General features: G+C 45.3%; 5 non-coding genes and 25 pseudogenes across 5 annotated transcripts; all 30 read right to left on the reverse strand.

Moving 5' to 3' along the window:
* Positions 1 to 128: 128 nt before the first annotated feature.
* Positions 129 to 247, reverse strand: LOC148855804 (5S ribosomal RNA; annotated as a pseudogene).
* A 1171-nt stretch (positions 248 to 1418) lies between these two features.
* On the reverse strand, positions 1419 to 1537 carry LOC148855805 (5S ribosomal RNA; annotated as a pseudogene).
* A 360-nt stretch (positions 1538 to 1897) lies between these two features.
* On the reverse strand, positions 1898 to 2015 carry LOC148855806 (5S ribosomal RNA; annotated as a pseudogene).
* Positions 2016 to 2374: 359 nt separating this feature from the next.
* On the reverse strand, positions 2375 to 2493 carry LOC148855807 (5S ribosomal RNA). The gene has a single exon (XR_016097647.1). It is a non-coding gene; the product is annotated as a 5S ribosomal RNA (ribosomal RNA).
* Positions 2494 to 2852: 359 nt separating this feature from the next.
* LOC148855808 (5S ribosomal RNA) lies at positions 2853 to 2971 on the reverse strand (annotated as a pseudogene).
* A 359-nt stretch (positions 2972 to 3330) lies between these two features.
* Positions 3331 to 3449, reverse strand: LOC148855809 (5S ribosomal RNA; annotated as a pseudogene).
* A 357-nt stretch (positions 3450 to 3806) lies between these two features.
* On the reverse strand, positions 3807 to 3925 carry LOC148855810 (5S ribosomal RNA). Its single transcript, XR_016097310.1, has one exon. It is a non-coding gene; the product is annotated as a 5S ribosomal RNA (ribosomal RNA).
* Positions 3926 to 4284: 359 nt separating this feature from the next.
* On the reverse strand, positions 4285 to 4402 carry LOC148855811 (5S ribosomal RNA; annotated as a pseudogene).
* Positions 4403 to 4761: 359 nt separating this feature from the next.
* Positions 4762 to 4880, reverse strand: LOC148855812 (5S ribosomal RNA; annotated as a pseudogene).
* A 359-nt stretch (positions 4881 to 5239) lies between these two features.
* Positions 5240 to 5358, reverse strand: LOC148855813 (5S ribosomal RNA). Its single transcript, XR_016097892.1, has one exon. It is a non-coding gene; the product is annotated as a 5S ribosomal RNA (ribosomal RNA).
* A 358-nt stretch (positions 5359 to 5716) lies between these two features.
* Positions 5717 to 5834, reverse strand: LOC148855814 (5S ribosomal RNA; annotated as a pseudogene).
* A 359-nt stretch (positions 5835 to 6193) lies between these two features.
* On the reverse strand, positions 6194 to 6312 carry LOC148855815 (5S ribosomal RNA; annotated as a pseudogene).
* Positions 6313 to 6671: 359 nt separating this feature from the next.
* Positions 6672 to 6790, reverse strand: LOC148855816 (5S ribosomal RNA). Its single transcript, XR_016097711.1, has one exon. It is a non-coding gene; the product is annotated as a 5S ribosomal RNA (ribosomal RNA).
* An 837-nt stretch (positions 6791 to 7627) lies between these two features.
* Positions 7628 to 7746, reverse strand: LOC148855817 (5S ribosomal RNA; annotated as a pseudogene).
* Positions 7747 to 8105: 359 nt separating this feature from the next.
* LOC148855818 (5S ribosomal RNA) lies at positions 8106 to 8224 on the reverse strand (annotated as a pseudogene).
* Positions 8225 to 8583: 359 nt separating this feature from the next.
* Positions 8584 to 8702, reverse strand: LOC148855819 (5S ribosomal RNA; annotated as a pseudogene).
* A 359-nt stretch (positions 8703 to 9061) lies between these two features.
* Positions 9062 to 9180, reverse strand: LOC148855820 (5S ribosomal RNA; annotated as a pseudogene).
* A 359-nt stretch (positions 9181 to 9539) lies between these two features.
* On the reverse strand, positions 9540 to 9658 carry LOC148855821 (5S ribosomal RNA; annotated as a pseudogene).
* Positions 9659 to 10017: 359 nt separating this feature from the next.
* LOC148855822 (5S ribosomal RNA) lies at positions 10018 to 10136 on the reverse strand (annotated as a pseudogene).
* Positions 10137 to 10494: 358 nt separating this feature from the next.
* Positions 10495 to 10613, reverse strand: LOC148855823 (5S ribosomal RNA; annotated as a pseudogene).
* A 359-nt stretch (positions 10614 to 10972) lies between these two features.
* Positions 10973 to 11090, reverse strand: LOC148855824 (5S ribosomal RNA; annotated as a pseudogene).
* A 359-nt stretch (positions 11091 to 11449) lies between these two features.
* Positions 11450 to 11568, reverse strand: LOC148855825 (5S ribosomal RNA; annotated as a pseudogene).
* A 360-nt stretch (positions 11569 to 11928) lies between these two features.
* LOC148855826 (5S ribosomal RNA) lies at positions 11929 to 12047 on the reverse strand (annotated as a pseudogene).
* Positions 12048 to 12406: 359 nt separating this feature from the next.
* Positions 12407 to 12525, reverse strand: LOC148855827 (5S ribosomal RNA; annotated as a pseudogene).
* Positions 12526 to 12884: 359 nt separating this feature from the next.
* Positions 12885 to 13003, reverse strand: LOC148855828 (5S ribosomal RNA; annotated as a pseudogene).
* Positions 13004 to 13362: 359 nt separating this feature from the next.
* LOC148855829 (5S ribosomal RNA) lies at positions 13363 to 13481 on the reverse strand (annotated as a pseudogene).
* A 358-nt stretch (positions 13482 to 13839) lies between these two features.
* Positions 13840 to 13957, reverse strand: LOC148855830 (5S ribosomal RNA; annotated as a pseudogene).
* A 359-nt stretch (positions 13958 to 14316) lies between these two features.
* LOC148855831 (5S ribosomal RNA) lies at positions 14317 to 14435 on the reverse strand (annotated as a pseudogene).
* A 360-nt stretch (positions 14436 to 14795) lies between these two features.
* Positions 14796 to 14913, reverse strand: LOC148855832 (5S ribosomal RNA; annotated as a pseudogene).
* A 359-nt stretch (positions 14914 to 15272) lies between these two features.
* LOC148855833 (5S ribosomal RNA) lies at positions 15273 to 15391 on the reverse strand. The gene has a single exon (XR_016097608.1). It is a non-coding gene; the product is annotated as a 5S ribosomal RNA (ribosomal RNA).
* Between the last annotated feature and the right edge of the window lie 106 nt (positions 15392 to 15497).

Consider the following 15497-nt stretch of genomic DNA (forward strand, 5'->3'; position numbering starts at 1 on the left):
GTTCCCATTCAGTAATGACGATCGTACCGCAAATGATCCGAGTATCCAGTGCGTTGTTTCCAGTTGTCTCGCCGAAACGACATATGGAATTTGAAAATAGTATATCGAAAATAACATATTAATAAAATTGGGTGCAACACGAGGATTTCCCAGGAGGTCACCTATCCTAATACTACTCTCGCCCAAGCACACTTAAATTCGGAGTTCTGATGGGATCCGGTGCATTAGTGCTGGTATGATTGCACCCTTCCGCTTCTTGTTCGCTTAAATCTTTATGCACTCACTATCTTGCTCCCCTTCATTAATTCTTTCAGATTTGAAAAGAACGGTGTATGCAACTTTCCACCCTTGGTAAACGTGCACAAGCTCCCACGTGAGCGGAGTTATTCCTTTCTAGATCTGCCACTGCCACGGATAGATGCAATACTATCGCGGGGCCCACAAAGCACGACGAATGCCAAAAGCCCGGTTTTGCACCGTACCCATTCAGTAATGACGGTCGTGCCGCAAATGTTCCGAGAATCCGACGCGTTGTTTCTAGTTGTCTCACCCAAGCACCTTTAACTTCGGAGTTCTGATGGGATCCAGTGCATTAGTGCTGGAATGATTGCACCCGTCTACTTTTTGCTCGCTTAAATCATTATGCACTCACTATCTTGCTCCCCTCCAATAATTGTTTAAGATTTGAGAAAATGGTGTATGCAACTTTCCTCCCTTGGTAACCGTGCACAAGCTCCCATGTGAGAGGAGTTATTCCTTTCTAGATCTACCGCAGCCCCAGATAGATGCAATACTATTGCGGGGCCCACAATGCACGACGAATGCCAAAAGCCCGGTTTTGCCCCGTTCCAATTCAGTAATGACGGTCGTGTCGCAAATGGTATGAGAATCCGGCCCGTTGTTTCCAGTTGTCTCGCCGAAACGACATATGAAATTTGCAAATCGTATATCAAAAATAAAATATTAATAAAATTGGGGTGCAACACAAGGACTTCCCAGGAGGTCACCCATCCTAATACTTTTTCACCCAAACACGCTTAACTTCGGTATGATCACACCCGTTTGCTTCTTGCTCGCTTACATCTTTATGCACTCACTATCTTGCTCCCCTCCTTTAATACATTCAGACTTGAAAATACGGTGTATGCAACTTTCCTCCCTTGGTAACCGTGCACAAGCTCCCACGTGAGCGGAGTTATTCGTTTCCAGATCTGCCGCAGCCCCGGATAGATGCAATACTGTCAAGGGGCCCACAATGCACGATGAATGCCAAAAGCCCGGTTTTGCATCGTTCCCATTCAGTAATGACGATCGGGCCGCAAATGGTCTGAATATCCAGCGCGTTGTTTCCAGTTGTCTCGCCGAAACGACATATGGAATTTGAAAATAGTATATCAAAAATAAAATATTAATAAAATTAGGTGCAACACGAGGATTTCCTAGGAGGTCACCCATCCTAATACTACTCTCGCCCAAGCACACTTAAATTCGGAGTTCTGATGGGATCCGGTGCATTAGTGCTGGTATGATCGCACCCTTCCGCTTCTTGTTCGCTTAAATCTTTATGCACTCACTATCTTGCTCCCCTTCATTAATTCTTTCAGATTTGAAAAGAACGGTGTATGCAACTTTCCACCCTTGGTAAACGTGCACAAGCTCCCACGTGAGCGGAGTTATTCCTTTCTAGATCTGCCACTGCCACGGATAGATGCAATACTATCGCGGGGCCCACAATGCACGACGAATGCCAAAAGCCCGGTTTTGCACCGTTCCCATTCAGTAATGACGGTCGTGCCGCAAATGTTCCGAGAATCCGACGCGTTGTTTCTAGTTGTCTCACCGAAACGACATATGGAATTTGTAAATAGTATTTCAAAAATAAAATATTAATAAAATTGGGTTCCAACACAAGGATTTCCAGGAGGTCAGCCATCCTAATACTACTCTCGCCCAAGCACGCTTAACTTCGGAGTTCTGATGGGATCCGGTGGATTAGTGCTGGTATGATTATATCCGTTTGCTCCTTGCTTGCTTAAATCTTTATGCACTCATTATCTTGCTCCCCTCCATTAATACTTTCAGACATGAGAAAATGGTGTATGCAACTTTCCTCCCTTGGTAACCGTGCACAAGCTTCCACGTGAGCGAAGTTATTCCTTTCCAGATCTGCCGCAGCCCCGAATAGATGCAATACTATCACGGGTCCCACAATGCACGACGAATGCCAAAAGACCGATTTTGCACCGTTCCCATTCAGTAATGATGATGGTACCGCAAATGGTCCGAGTATCCGGCGCGTTGTTTCCAGTTGCATCGTCGAAACGACATATGGAATTTGCAAATAGTATATCAAAGATAAAATATTAATAAAATTGGGGTGCAACACGAGGATTTCCCAGGAGGTCACCCATCTTAGTACTACTCTCGCCCATGCACCCTTAACTTCTGAGTTCTGATGGGATCCGGTGCATTAGTGCTGGTATGAACGCACCCGTCCGCTTCTTCCTTGCTTAAATCTTTATGCACTCACTATCTTTCTCCCCTCCATTAATTCTTTCAGACTTGAAAAAACGGTGTATGCAACTTTCCTCCCTTGGTAAACGTGCACAAGCTCCCACGTGAGCGGAGTTATTCCTTTCAAAATCTGCCGCAGCCATGGATAGATGCAATACAATCGCGGAGCCCACAATGCACGACGAATGCCAAAAGCCCGACTTTGCACCGTTCCCATTCAGTAATGACGATCGTACCGCAAATGGTCCGAGTATCCAGCGCGTTGTTTCCTGTTGTCTCACCGAAACGACATATGGAATTTGCAAATAAAATATCGAAAATAACATATTAATAAAATTGGGTTGCAACTCAAGGATTTCCCAGGATGTCAGCCATCCTAATACTACTCTCGCCCAAGCACACTTAACTTCGGAGTTCTGATGGGATCCGGTGGATTAGTGCTGGTATGATCGGAGCCGTTTGCTTCTTGCTCGCTTAAATATTTATGCACTCACTATATTGCTCCCCTCCATTAATACTTTCAGACTTGAAAAAACGGTGTATCCCACTTTCCTCCCTTCGAAACCGCGCACAAGCTCTCACGTGAGCGGAGTTATTCCTTTCCAGATCTGCCGCAATCCCGGATAGATGCAATACTATCGCGGGGCCCATAATGCACGACGAATGCCAAAAGCACGGTTTTGCACCGTTCCCATTCAGTAATGATGATCGTGTCGCAAATGGTCCAAGTATCCGGCGCGTTGTTTCCAGTTGTCTCGCCGAAACGACATATGGAATTTGCAAATAGTATATCAAAAATAAAATATTAATAAAATTGGGGTGCAACATGATGATTTCCAAGGAGGTGACCCATCCTAATACTACTCTCGCCCAAGCACCTTTAACTTCGGAGTTCTGATGGGATCCGGTGCATTAGTGCTGGAATGATCGCACCCGTTTGCTTCTTGCTCGCTTAAATCTATATTCACTCACTATCTTGCTCCCCCCCATTAATTCTCACACTTGAAAAAACGGTGTATGCAACTTTCCTCCCTTGGTAACCGTGCACAAACTTCCACGTGAGCGAAGTTATTCCTTTCCAGATCTGCCGCAGCCCCGAATAGATGCAATACTATCACGGGGCCCACAATGCACGACGAATGCCAAAAGCCCGGTTTTGCACCGTTCCCATTCAGTAATGACGATGGTATCGCAAATGGTCCGAGTATCCGGCGCGTTGTTTCCAGTTGTCTCGCTGAAACGACATATGGAATTTGCAAAGAGTATATCAAAGAGAAAATATTAATAAAATTGGGGTGCAACACGAGGACTTCCCAGGAGGTCACCCATCCTAGTACTACTCTCGCCCATGCACCTTTAACTTCGGAGTTCTGATGGGATCCAGTGCATTAGTGCTGGAATGATCGCACCCGTCTACTTTTTGCTCGCTTAAATCATTATGCACTCACTATCTTGCTCCCCTCCAATAATTGTTTCAGATTTGAGAAAATGGTGTATGCAACTTTCCTCCCTTGGTAACCGTGCACAAGCTCCCATGTGAGAGGAGTTATTCCTTTCCAGATCTACCGCAGCCCCAGATAGATGCAATACTATCGCGGGGCCCACAATGCACGACGAATGCCAAAAGCCCGGTTTTGCCCCGTTCCCATTCAGTAATGACGGTCGTGTCGCAAATGGTATGAGAATCCGGCCCGTTGTTTCCAGTTGTCTCGCCGAAATGACATATGAAATTTGCAAATCGTATATCAAAAATAAAATATTAATAAAATTGGGGTGCAACACAAGGACTTCCCAGGAGGTCACCCATCCTAATACTTTTTCACCCAAACACGCTTAACTTCGGAGTTCTAATGGGATCCGGTGGATTAGTGCTGGTATGATCGCACCCGTTTGCTTCTTGCTCGCTTACATCTTTATGCACTCACTATCTTGCTCCCCTCCTTTAATACATTCAGACTTGAAAATACGGTGTATGCAACTTTCCTCCCTTGGTAACCGTGCACAAGCTCCCACGTGAGCGGAGTTAATCGTTTCCAGATCTGCCGCAGCCCCGGATAGATGCAATACTATCAAGGGGCCCACAATGCACGACGAATGCCAAAAGCCCGGTTCTGCATCGTTCCCATTCAGTAATGACGATCGTGTCGCAAATGGTCCGAATATCCGGCGCGTTGTTTCCAGTTGTCTCGCCGAAACGACATATGGAATTTACAAATAGTATATCAAAAATAAAATATTAATAAAATTGGGGTGCAACACGAGGACTTCCCAGTAGGTCACCCATCCTAATACTACTCTCGACCAAGCAAACTTAACTTCGGAGTTCTGATGGGATCCGGTGGATTAGTGCTGGTATGATCGCACCCGTTTGCTTCTTGCTTGCATAAATCTTTATGCACTCACTATCTTGCTCCCCTCCAATAATTCTTTTAGACATGAAAAAATGGTGTATGCAACTTTCCTCCCTTGGTAACCGTGCACAAGCATCCACGTGAGCGGAGTAATTCCGTTCCAGATCTGTCGCAGCCGCGGATAGATGCAATACTATCGCGGGGCCCACAATGCATGACGAATGCCAAAAGCCCTATTTTGCACCGTTCCCATTCAGTAATGACGGTCGTGCCGCAAATGGTCCGAGAATCCGGCGCATTTTTTCCAGTTGTCTCGCCGAAACGACATATGGAATTTGCAAATAATATATTAAAAATAAAATATTAATAAAATTGGGGTGCAACACGAGGACTTCCCAAGAGGTCACCCATCCTAGTACTACTCTCGCCCATGCACCTTTAACTTCGGAGTTCTTATGGGATCCGGTGCATTATTGCTGGAATGATCGCACCCGTCTACTTTTTGCTCGCTTAAATCTTTATGCACTCACTATCTTGCTCCCCTCCAATAATTGTTTCAGATTTGAAAAAATGGTGTATGCAACTTTCCTCCCTTGGTAACCGTGCACAAGCTCCCATGTGAGACGAGTTATTCCTTTCCAGATCTGTCGCAGCCCCAGATAGATGCAATACTATCACGGGCCCACAATGCACGACGAATGCCAAAAGCCCGGTTTTGCCCCGTTGCCATTCAGTAATAACGGTCGTGTCGCAAATGGTCCGAGAATCCGACGCGTTGTTTCCAGTTGTCTCGCCGACACGACATATGAAATTTGCAATTCGTATATCAAAAATTAAATATTAATAAAATTGGGGTGCAACACAAGGACTTCCCAGGAGGTCACCCATCCTAATACATTTTCACCCAAACACGCTTAACTTCGGAGTTCTAATGGGATCCGGTGGATTAGTGCTGGTATGATCGCACCCGTTTGCTTCTTGTTCGCTTACATCTTTCTGCACTCACTATCTTGCTCCCCTCCTTTAATACATTCAGACTTGAAAATACGGTGTATGCAACTTTCCTCCCTTGGTAACCGTGCACAAGCTCCCACGTGAGCGGAGTTATTCGTTTCCAGATCTGCCGCAGCCCCGGATAGATGCAATACTATCAAGGGGCCCACAATGCACGACGAATGCCAAAAGCCCGGTTTTGCCCCGTTCCCATTGATTAATGACGATCGTGCCGCAAATTATCCGAGTATCCGGCGCGTTGTTTCTAATTGTCTCGCCGAAACGACATATGGAATTTGAAAATAGTATATCAAAAATAAAATATTAATAAAATTGGGGTGCAACAGGAGGACTTTCCTGGAGGTCAGCCTTCCTAATACTACTCTCGCCCATGCACCCTTAACTTCGGAGTTCTAAAGGGATCCGGTGGATTAGTGCTGGTATGATTATACCCGTTTGCTTCTTGTTTGCTTAAATCTTTATGCACTCATTATCTTGCTCCCCTCCATTAATAGTTTCAGACATGAGAAAACAATGTATGCAACTTTCCTCCCTTGGTAACCGTGCACAAGCTCCCACGTGAGCGGAGTTATTCCTTTCCAGATCTGCCGCAGCCCCGGATAGACGCAATACAATCGCAGGGCCCACAATGCATGACGAAGGCCAAAAGCTCGGGTTTGCACCATTCCAATTCAGTAATGACGATCGTGCCGCAAATGGTCCGACTATCCGGCGCATTGTTTCCAGTTGTCTCGCCGAAACGACATATGGAATTTGCAAATAGTATATCAAAAATAAAATATTAGTAAAATTGGGGTGCAACAGGTGGACTTCCCTGTAGGTCACCCATCCTAGTACTACTCTCGCCCAAGCACACTTAACTTCGGAGTTCTGATGGGATCCGGTGCATTAGTGCTGGTATGATCGCACCCGTCCGCTTCTTGCTCGCTTAAATCTTAAAGCACTCACTATCTTGCACCCCTCCATTAATTCTTTCAGACTTTAAAAAATGGTGTATGCAACTTTCCTCCCTTGGTAAACGTGGACAAGCTTCCACATGAGCGGAGTTATTCCTTTCCAGATCGGCCGCAGCCACGGATAGATGCAATACAAACGCGGGGTCCACAATGCACGACTTATGCCAAAAGCCCGGTTTTGCACCGTTCCCATTCAGTAATGACAATCGTACAACAAATGGTCCGAGTATCCGGCTCGTTGTTTCCTGTTGTCTCGCCGTAAACGCATATGGAATTTGCAAATACGATATCAAAAATAAAATATTAATAAAATTGGGTTGCAACACAACGATTTCCGAGGAGGTCTGCCATCCTAATACTACTATCGCCCAAGCGCACTTAACTTCGGAGTTCTTATGGGATCCGGTGGATTAGTTCTGGAATGATCGGACCCCTTTGCTTCTTGCTCGCTTAAATCTTTATGCACTTACTATCTTGCTCTCCTCCATTAATTCTTTCAGCATTGAAAAAACGGTGTATCCAATTTTCCTCCATTCGTAACCGTGCACACGCTCCCACGTGAGCGGAGTTATTCCTTTCCAGATCTGCCGCAACCCCGGATAGATGCAATACTATCACGGGGCCCACAATGCACGACGAATGCCAAAAGCCCGGTTTTGCATCGTTCCCATTCAGTAATGACGATCCTGTCGCAAATGGTCCGAGTATCTGGCGCGTTGTTTCCAGTTTTCTCGCCGAAACGACATATGGAATTTGCAAATAATATATCAAAAATAAAATATTAATAAAATTGGGTTGCAAAACGATGATTTCCCAGGAGGTCACCCATCCTAATATTACTCTCGACCAAGCACACTTAACTTCGGAGTTCTGATGGGATCCGGTGGATTAGTGCTGGTATGATCGCACCCGTTTGCTTCTTGCTTGCTTAAATCTTTATGCACTCACTATCTTTCTCCCCTCCAATAATTCTTTTAGACATGAAAAAACGGTGTATGCAACTTTCCTCCCTTGGTAACGGTGCACAAGCATCCACGTGAGCGGAGTAAATCCTTTCCAGATCTGTCGCAGCCCCGGATAAATGCAATACTATTGCGGGGCCCACAATGCACGACGAATGCCAAAAGCCCGATTTTGCACCGTTCCCATTCAGTAATGACGGTCGTGCCGCAAATGGTCCAAGAATCCGGCGCGTTTTTTCCAGTTGTCTCGCCGAAACGACATATGGAATTTGCAAATAATATATCAAAAATAAAATATTAAAAAAATTGGGTTGCAACACGATGATTTCCCTGGAGGTCACCCATCCTAATACTACTCTCGCCCAAGCACGCTTAACTTCGGAGTTCTGATGGGATCCGGTGGATTAATGTTGGTATGATCGCACCCGTTTGCTTCTTGCTTGCTTAAATCTTTATGCACTCACTATCTCTCTCCCCTCCATTAATTCTTTCAAACTTGAAAAAACGGTGTATGCAACTTTCCTCCATTGGTAAACGTGCACAAGCTCCCACGTGAGCGGAGTTATTCCTTTCCAGATCTGCCGCAGCCACGGATAGATGCAATACTTTCGCGGGGCCAACAATGCACGACGAATGCCAAAAGCCCGGTTTTGCACCGTTCCCATTGATTAATGACGATCGTGCCGCAAATTATTCGAGTATCCGGCGCGTTGTTTCTAATTGTCTCGCCGAAACGACATATGGAATTTGCAAATAGTATATCAAAAATAAAATATTAATAAAATTGGGGTGCAACAGGAGGACTTTCCTGGAGGTCAGCCATCCTAATACTACTCTCGCCCATGCACCCTTAACTTCGGAGTTCTAAAGGGATCCGGTGGATTAGTGCTGGTATGCTTATACCCGTTTGCTTCTTGCCTGCTTAAATCTTTATGCACTCATTATCTTGCTCCCCTCCATTAATACTTTCAGACATGAGAAAACGGTGTATGCAACTTTCCTCCCTTGGTAACCGTGCACAAGCTCCCACGTGAGCGGAGTTATTCCTTTCCAGATCTGCCGCAGCCCCGGATAGACGCAATACAATCGCAGGGCCCACAATGCACGACGAAGGCCAAAAGTTCGGTTTTGCACCGTTTTAATTCAGTAATGACGATCGTGCCGCAAATGGTCCGACTATCGGGCGCATTGTTTCCAGTTGTCTCGCCGAAACGACATATGGAATTTGCAAATAGTATATCAAAAATAAAATATTAGTAAAATTGGGGTGCAACAGGTGGACTTCCCTGGAGGTCACCCATCCTAGTACTACTCTCGCCAAAGCACACTTAACATCGGAGTTCTGATGGGATCCGGTGCATTAGTGCTGGTATGATCGCACCCGTCCGCTTTTTGCTCGCTTAAATCTTAATGCACTCACTATCTTGCACCCCTCCATTAATTCTTTCAGACTTGAAAAAATGGTGTATGCAACTTTCCTCCCTTGGTAAACGTGGACAAGCTTCCACATGAGCGGAGTTATTCCTTTCCAGATCTGCCGCAGCCACGGATAGATGCAATACAATCGAGGGGCCCACAATGCACGACGAATGCCGAAAGCCTGGTTTTGCACCGCTCCCATTCAGTAATGACTATCCTACCGCAAATGGTCCGAGTATCCGGCGCGTTGTTTCCAGTTGTCTCGCCGAAACGACATATGGAATTTGCAAATAGTATATCAAAAATAAAATATTAATAAAATTGGGTTGCAACACAAGGATTTCCCGGGAGGTCAACCATCCTAATACTACTCTCACCCAAGCACGTTTAACTTCGGAGTTCTGATAGGATCCGGTGGATTAGTGCTGGTATGATTGCAACCGTTTGCTTCTTGCTCGCTTAAATCTTTATGCACTCACTATCTTGCTCCCCTCCATTAATTCTTTCAGACTTTAAAAAATGGTGTATGCAACTTCCCTCCCTTGGTAAACGTGCACAAGCTCCCACATGAGCGGAGTTATTCCTTTCCAAATCTACCGCAACCACGGATAGATGCAATACAAACGCGGGGCCCACAATGCACGACGAATGCCAAAAGCCCGGTTTTGCACCGTTCCCATTCAGTAATGACGATCGTACAACAAATGGTCCGAGTATCCGGCTCGTTGTTTCCTGTTGTCTCGCCGTAAACGCATATGGAATTTGCAAATACGATATCCAAAATAAAATATTAATAAAATTGGGTTGCAACACAAGGATTTCCGAGGAGGTCAGCCATCCTAATACTACTATCGCCCAAGCACACTTAACTTCGGAGTTCTTATGGGATCCGGTGGAGTAGTGCTGGAATGATCGGACCCCTTTGCTTCTTGCTCGCTTAAATCTTTATGCACTTACTATCTTGCTCTCCTCCATTAATTCTTTCAGCATTGAAAAAACGGTGTATCCAATTTTCCTCCCTTCGTAACCGTGCACACGCTCCCACGTGAGCGGACTTATTCCTTTCCAGATCTGCCGCATCCACGGATAGATGCAATACTATCGCGGGGACCACAATGCATGACGAATGCCAAAAGCCCGGTTTTGCACCGTTCCCATTCAGAAATGATGATCATACCGCAAATGGTCCGAGTATCCGGACCGTTGTTTCCAGTTGTCTCGCCGAAACGACATATGGATTTGCAAATAGTATATCAAAAATAAAATATTAATAAAATTGGGTTGCAAAACGATGATTTCCCAGGAGGTCACCCATCCTAATATTACTCTCGACCAAGCACACTTAACTTCGGAGTTCTGATGGGATCCGGTGGATTAGTGCTGGTATGATCGCACCCGTTTGCTTCTTGCTTGCTTAAATCTTTATGCACTCACTATCTTGCTCCCCTCCAATAATTCTTTTAGACATGAAAAAACGGTGTATGCAACTTTCCACCCTTGGTAACCGTGCACAAGCATCCACGTGAGCGGAGTAAATCCTTTCCAGATCTGTCGCAGCCCCGGATAAATGCAATACTATCGCGCGGCCCACAATGCACGACGAATGCCAAAAGCCCGGTTTTGCACCGTTCCCATTCAGTAATGACGGTCGTGCCGCAAATGGTCCGAGAATCCGGCGCGTTTTTTCCAGTTGTCTCGCCGAAACGACATATGGAATTTGCAAATAATATATCAAAAATAAAATATTAAAAAAATTGGGTTGCAACACGATGATTTCCCAGGAGGTCACCCATCCTAATACTACTCTCGCCCAAGTACGCTTAACTTCGGAGTTCTGAAGGATCCGGTGGATTAATGTTGGTATGATCGCACCCGTTTGCTTCTTGCATGCTTAAATCTTTATGCACTCACTATCTCTCTCCCCTCCATTAATTCTTTCAGACTTGAAAAAACGGTGTATGCAACTTTCCTCCATTGGTAAACGTGCACAAGCTCCCACGTGAGCGGAGTTATTCCTTTCCAGATCTGCCGCAGCCACGGATAGATGCAATACTATCGCGGGGCCAACAATGCACGACGAATGCCAAAAGCCCGGTTTTGCACCATTCCCATTGAGTAATGACGATCGTGCCGCAAATTATCCGAGTATCCGGCGCGTTGTTTCTAATTGTCTCGCCGAAATGACATATGGAATTTGCAAATAGTATATCAAAAATAAAATATTAATAAAATTGGGGTGCAACAGGAGGACTTTCCTGGAGGTCACCCACCCTAATACTACTTTCGCCCATGCACCCTTAACTTCGGAGTTCTAAAGGGATCCGGTGCATTAGTGCTAGTATGATCGCACCCGTTTGCTTCTTGCTCGCTTAAATCTTTATGCACCCACTATCTTGCTCCCCCCCATTAATTCTTTCACACTTGAAAAGAACGGTGTATGCAACTTCCCTCCATTGGTAAACGTGCACAAGCTCCCACATGAGCGGAGTTATTCCTTTCCAGATCTGCCGCAACCACGGATAGATGCAATACAAACGTGGGGCCCACAATGCAAGACGAATGCCAAAAGCCTGGTTTTGCACCGTTCCCATTCAGTAATGACGATCGTACAACAAATGGTCCGAGTATCCGGCTCATTGTTTCCTGTTGTCTCGCCGTAAACGCATATGGTATTTGCAAATACGATATCAAAAATAAAATATTAATAAAATTGGGTTGCAACACAAGGATTTCCGAGGAGGTCAGCCATCCTAATACTACTATCGCCCAAGCACACTTAACTTCGGAGTTCTTATGGGATCCGGTGGATTAGTGCTGGAATGATCGCACCCCTTTGCTTCTTGCTCGCTTAAATCTTTATGCACTTACTATCTTGCTCTCCGCCATTAATTCTTTCAGCCTTGAAAAAATGGTGTATCCAATTTTCCTCCCTTCGTAACCGTGCACAAGCTCCCACGTGAGCGGAGTTATTCCTTTCCAGATCTGCCGCAACCACGGATAGATGCAATACTATTGCGGGGCCCACATTGCACGACGAATGCCAAAAGCCCGGTTTTGCACCGTTCCCATTCAGTAATGACGATCGTGTCGCAAATGGTCCGAGTATCCGGCGCGTTGTTTCCAGTTTTCTCGCCAAAGCGACATATGGAATTTGCAAATAATATATCAAAAATAAAATGTTAATAAAATTGGGTTGCAAAACGATGATTTCCCAGTAGGTCACCCATCCTAATACTTCTCTCGACCAAGCAAACTTAACTTCGGAGTTCTGATGGGATCCGGTGGATTAATGCTGGTATGATCGCACCCGTTTGCTTCTTGCTTGCTTAAATCTTTATGCACTCACTATCTTGCTCCCCTCCAATAATTCTTTTAGACATGAAAAAACGGTGTATGCAACTTTCCTCCCTTGGTAACCGTGCACAAGCATCAACGTGAGCGGAGTAATTCCTTTCTAGATCTGTCGCAGCCCCGGATAGATGCAATACTATCGCGGGGCCCACAATGCCCGACGAATGCCAAAAGCCCGGTTTTGCACCGTTCCCATTCAGTAATGACGATCGTGTCGCAAATGGTCCGAGTATCTGGCGCATTTTTTCCAGTTTTCTCGCCAAAGCGACATATGGAATTTGCAAATAATATATAAAAAATAAAATATTAATAAAATTGGGTTGCAAAACGATGATTTCCCAGTAGGTCACCCATCCTAATACTACTCTCGACCAAGCAAACTTAACTTCGGAGTTCTGATGGGATCCGGTGGATTAGTGCTGGTATGATCGCACCCGTTTGCTTCTTGCTTGCATAAATCTTTATGCACTCACTATCTTGCTCCCCTCCAATAATTCTTTTAGACATGAAAAAACGGTGTATGCAACTTTCCTCCCTTGGTAACCGTGCACAAGCATCCACGTGAGCGGAGTAATTCCTTTCCAGATCTGTCGCAGCCCCGGATAGATGCAATACTATCGCGGGGCCCACAATGCACGACGAATGCCAAAAGCCCAGTTTTGCACCGTTCCCATTCAGTAATGACAGTCGTGCCGCAAATGGTCCGAGAATACGGCGCGTTTTTTCCAGTTGTCTCGCCGAAACGACATATGGAATTTGCAAATAATATATTAAAAATAAAATATTAATAAAATTGGGGTGCAACACGAGGACTTCCCAAGAGGTCTCCCATCCTAGTACTACTCTCGCCCATGCACCTTTAACTTCGGAGTTCTGATGGGATCCGGTGCATTATTGTTGGAATGATCGCACCCGTCTACTTTTTGCTCGCTTAAATCTTTATGCACTCACTATCTTGCTCCCCTCCAATAATTGTTTCAGATTAGAAAAAATGGTGTATGCAACTTTCCTCCCTTGGTAACCGTGCACAAGCTCCCATGTGAGATGAGTTATTCCTTTCCAGATCTGCCGCAGCCCCAGATAGATGCAATACTATCACGGGCCCACAATGCACGACGAATGCCAAAAGCCCGGTTTTGCCCCGTTGCCATTCAGTAATGACGGTCGTGTCGCAAATGGTCCGAGAATCCGACGCGTTGTTTCCAGTTGTCTCGCCGAAACGACATATGAAATTTGCAAATCGTATATCAAAAATTAAATATTAATAAAATTGGGGTGCAACACAAGGACTTCCCAAGAGGTCACCCATCCTAATACATTTTCACCCAAACACGCTTAACTTCAGAGTTCTAATGGGATCCGGTGGATTAGTGCTGGTATGATCGCACCCGTTTGCTTCTTGCTCGCTTACATCTTTCTGCACTCACTATCTTGCTCCCCTCCTTTAATACATTCAGACTTGAAAATACGGTGTATGCAACTTTCCTCCCTTGGAAACCGTGCACAAGCTCCCACGTGAGCGGAGTTATTCGTTTCCAGATCTGCCGCAGCCCCAGATAGATGCAATACTATCAAGGGGCCCACAATGCACGACGATTGCCAAAAGCCCGGTTTTGCATCGTTCCCATTCAGTAATGACGATTCTGCCGAAAATGGTCCGAATATCCGACGCGTAGTTTCCAGTTGTCTCGCCGAAACGACATATGGAATTTACAAATAGTATATCAAAAATAAAATATTAATAAAATTGGGGTGCAACACGAGGATTTCCCAGGAGGTCACCCATCCTAATACTACTCTCGCCCAAGCACACGTAACTTCGGAGTTCAGATGGGATCCGGTGCATTAGTGCTGGTATGATCGGAGCCGTTTGCTTCTTGCTCGCTTAAATCTTTATGCACTCATTATCTTAGTCCCCTTCATTAATTCTTTCAGATTTGAAAAGAATGGTGTATGCAACTTTCCTACCTTGGTAAACGTGCACAAGCTCCCACGTGAGCGGAGTTATTCCTTTCTAGATCTGCCACTGCCACGGATAGATGCAATACTATCGCGGGGCCCACAATGCACGACGAATGCCAAAAGCCCGGTTGTGCACCGTTCCCATTCAGTAATGACGGTCGTGCCGCAAATGGTCCGAGAATCCGACGTGTTGTTTCCCGTTGTCTCACCGAAACGACATATGGAATTTGCAAATAGTATTTCAAAAATAAAATATTAATAAAATTTGGTTCCAACACAAGGATTTCCAGGAGGTCAGCCATCCTAATACTACTCTCGCCCAAGCACGCTTAACTTCGGAGTTCTGATGGGATACGGTGGATTAGTGCTGGTATGATTATACCCGTTTGCTTCTTGTTTGCTTAAATCCTTATGCACTCATTATCTTGCTCTCCTCCATTAATTCTTTCAGCCTTGAAAAAACGGTGTATCCAATTTTCCTCCCTTCGAAACCGTGCACAAGCTCCCACGTGAGCGGAGTTATTCCTTTCCAGATCTGCTGCAACCCCGGATAGATGCAATACTATCGCGGGGCCCACAATTCACGACGAATGCCAAAAGCCCGGTTTTGCCCCGTTCCCATTCAGTAATGACGATCGTGTCGCAAATGGTCCGAGTATCCGGCGCGTTGTTTCCAGTTTTCTCGCCAAAATGACATATGGAATTTGCAAATAATATATCAAAAATAAAATATTAATAAAATTGGGTTGCAAAACGATGATTTCCCAGGAGGTCACCCATCCTAATACTACTCTCGCCCAAGCACGCTTAACTTCGGAGTTCTGATGGGATCCGGTGGATTAGTGCTGGTATGATCGCACCCGTTTGCTTCTTGCTTGCTTAAATCTTTATGCTCTCACTATCTTCCTCCCCTCCAATAATTATTTCAGACTTGAAAAAACGGTGTATGCAACTTTCCTCCCTTGGTA

The sequence above is a fragment of the Nelumbo lutea genome, chromosome 4 (assembly GCF_056320005.1).
Source record: "Nelumbo lutea isolate HS-2025 chromosome 4, American lotus-T2T, whole genome shotgun sequence".
NCBI lineage: Eukaryota > Viridiplantae > Streptophyta > Magnoliopsida > Proteales > Nelumbonaceae > Nelumbo > Nelumbo lutea.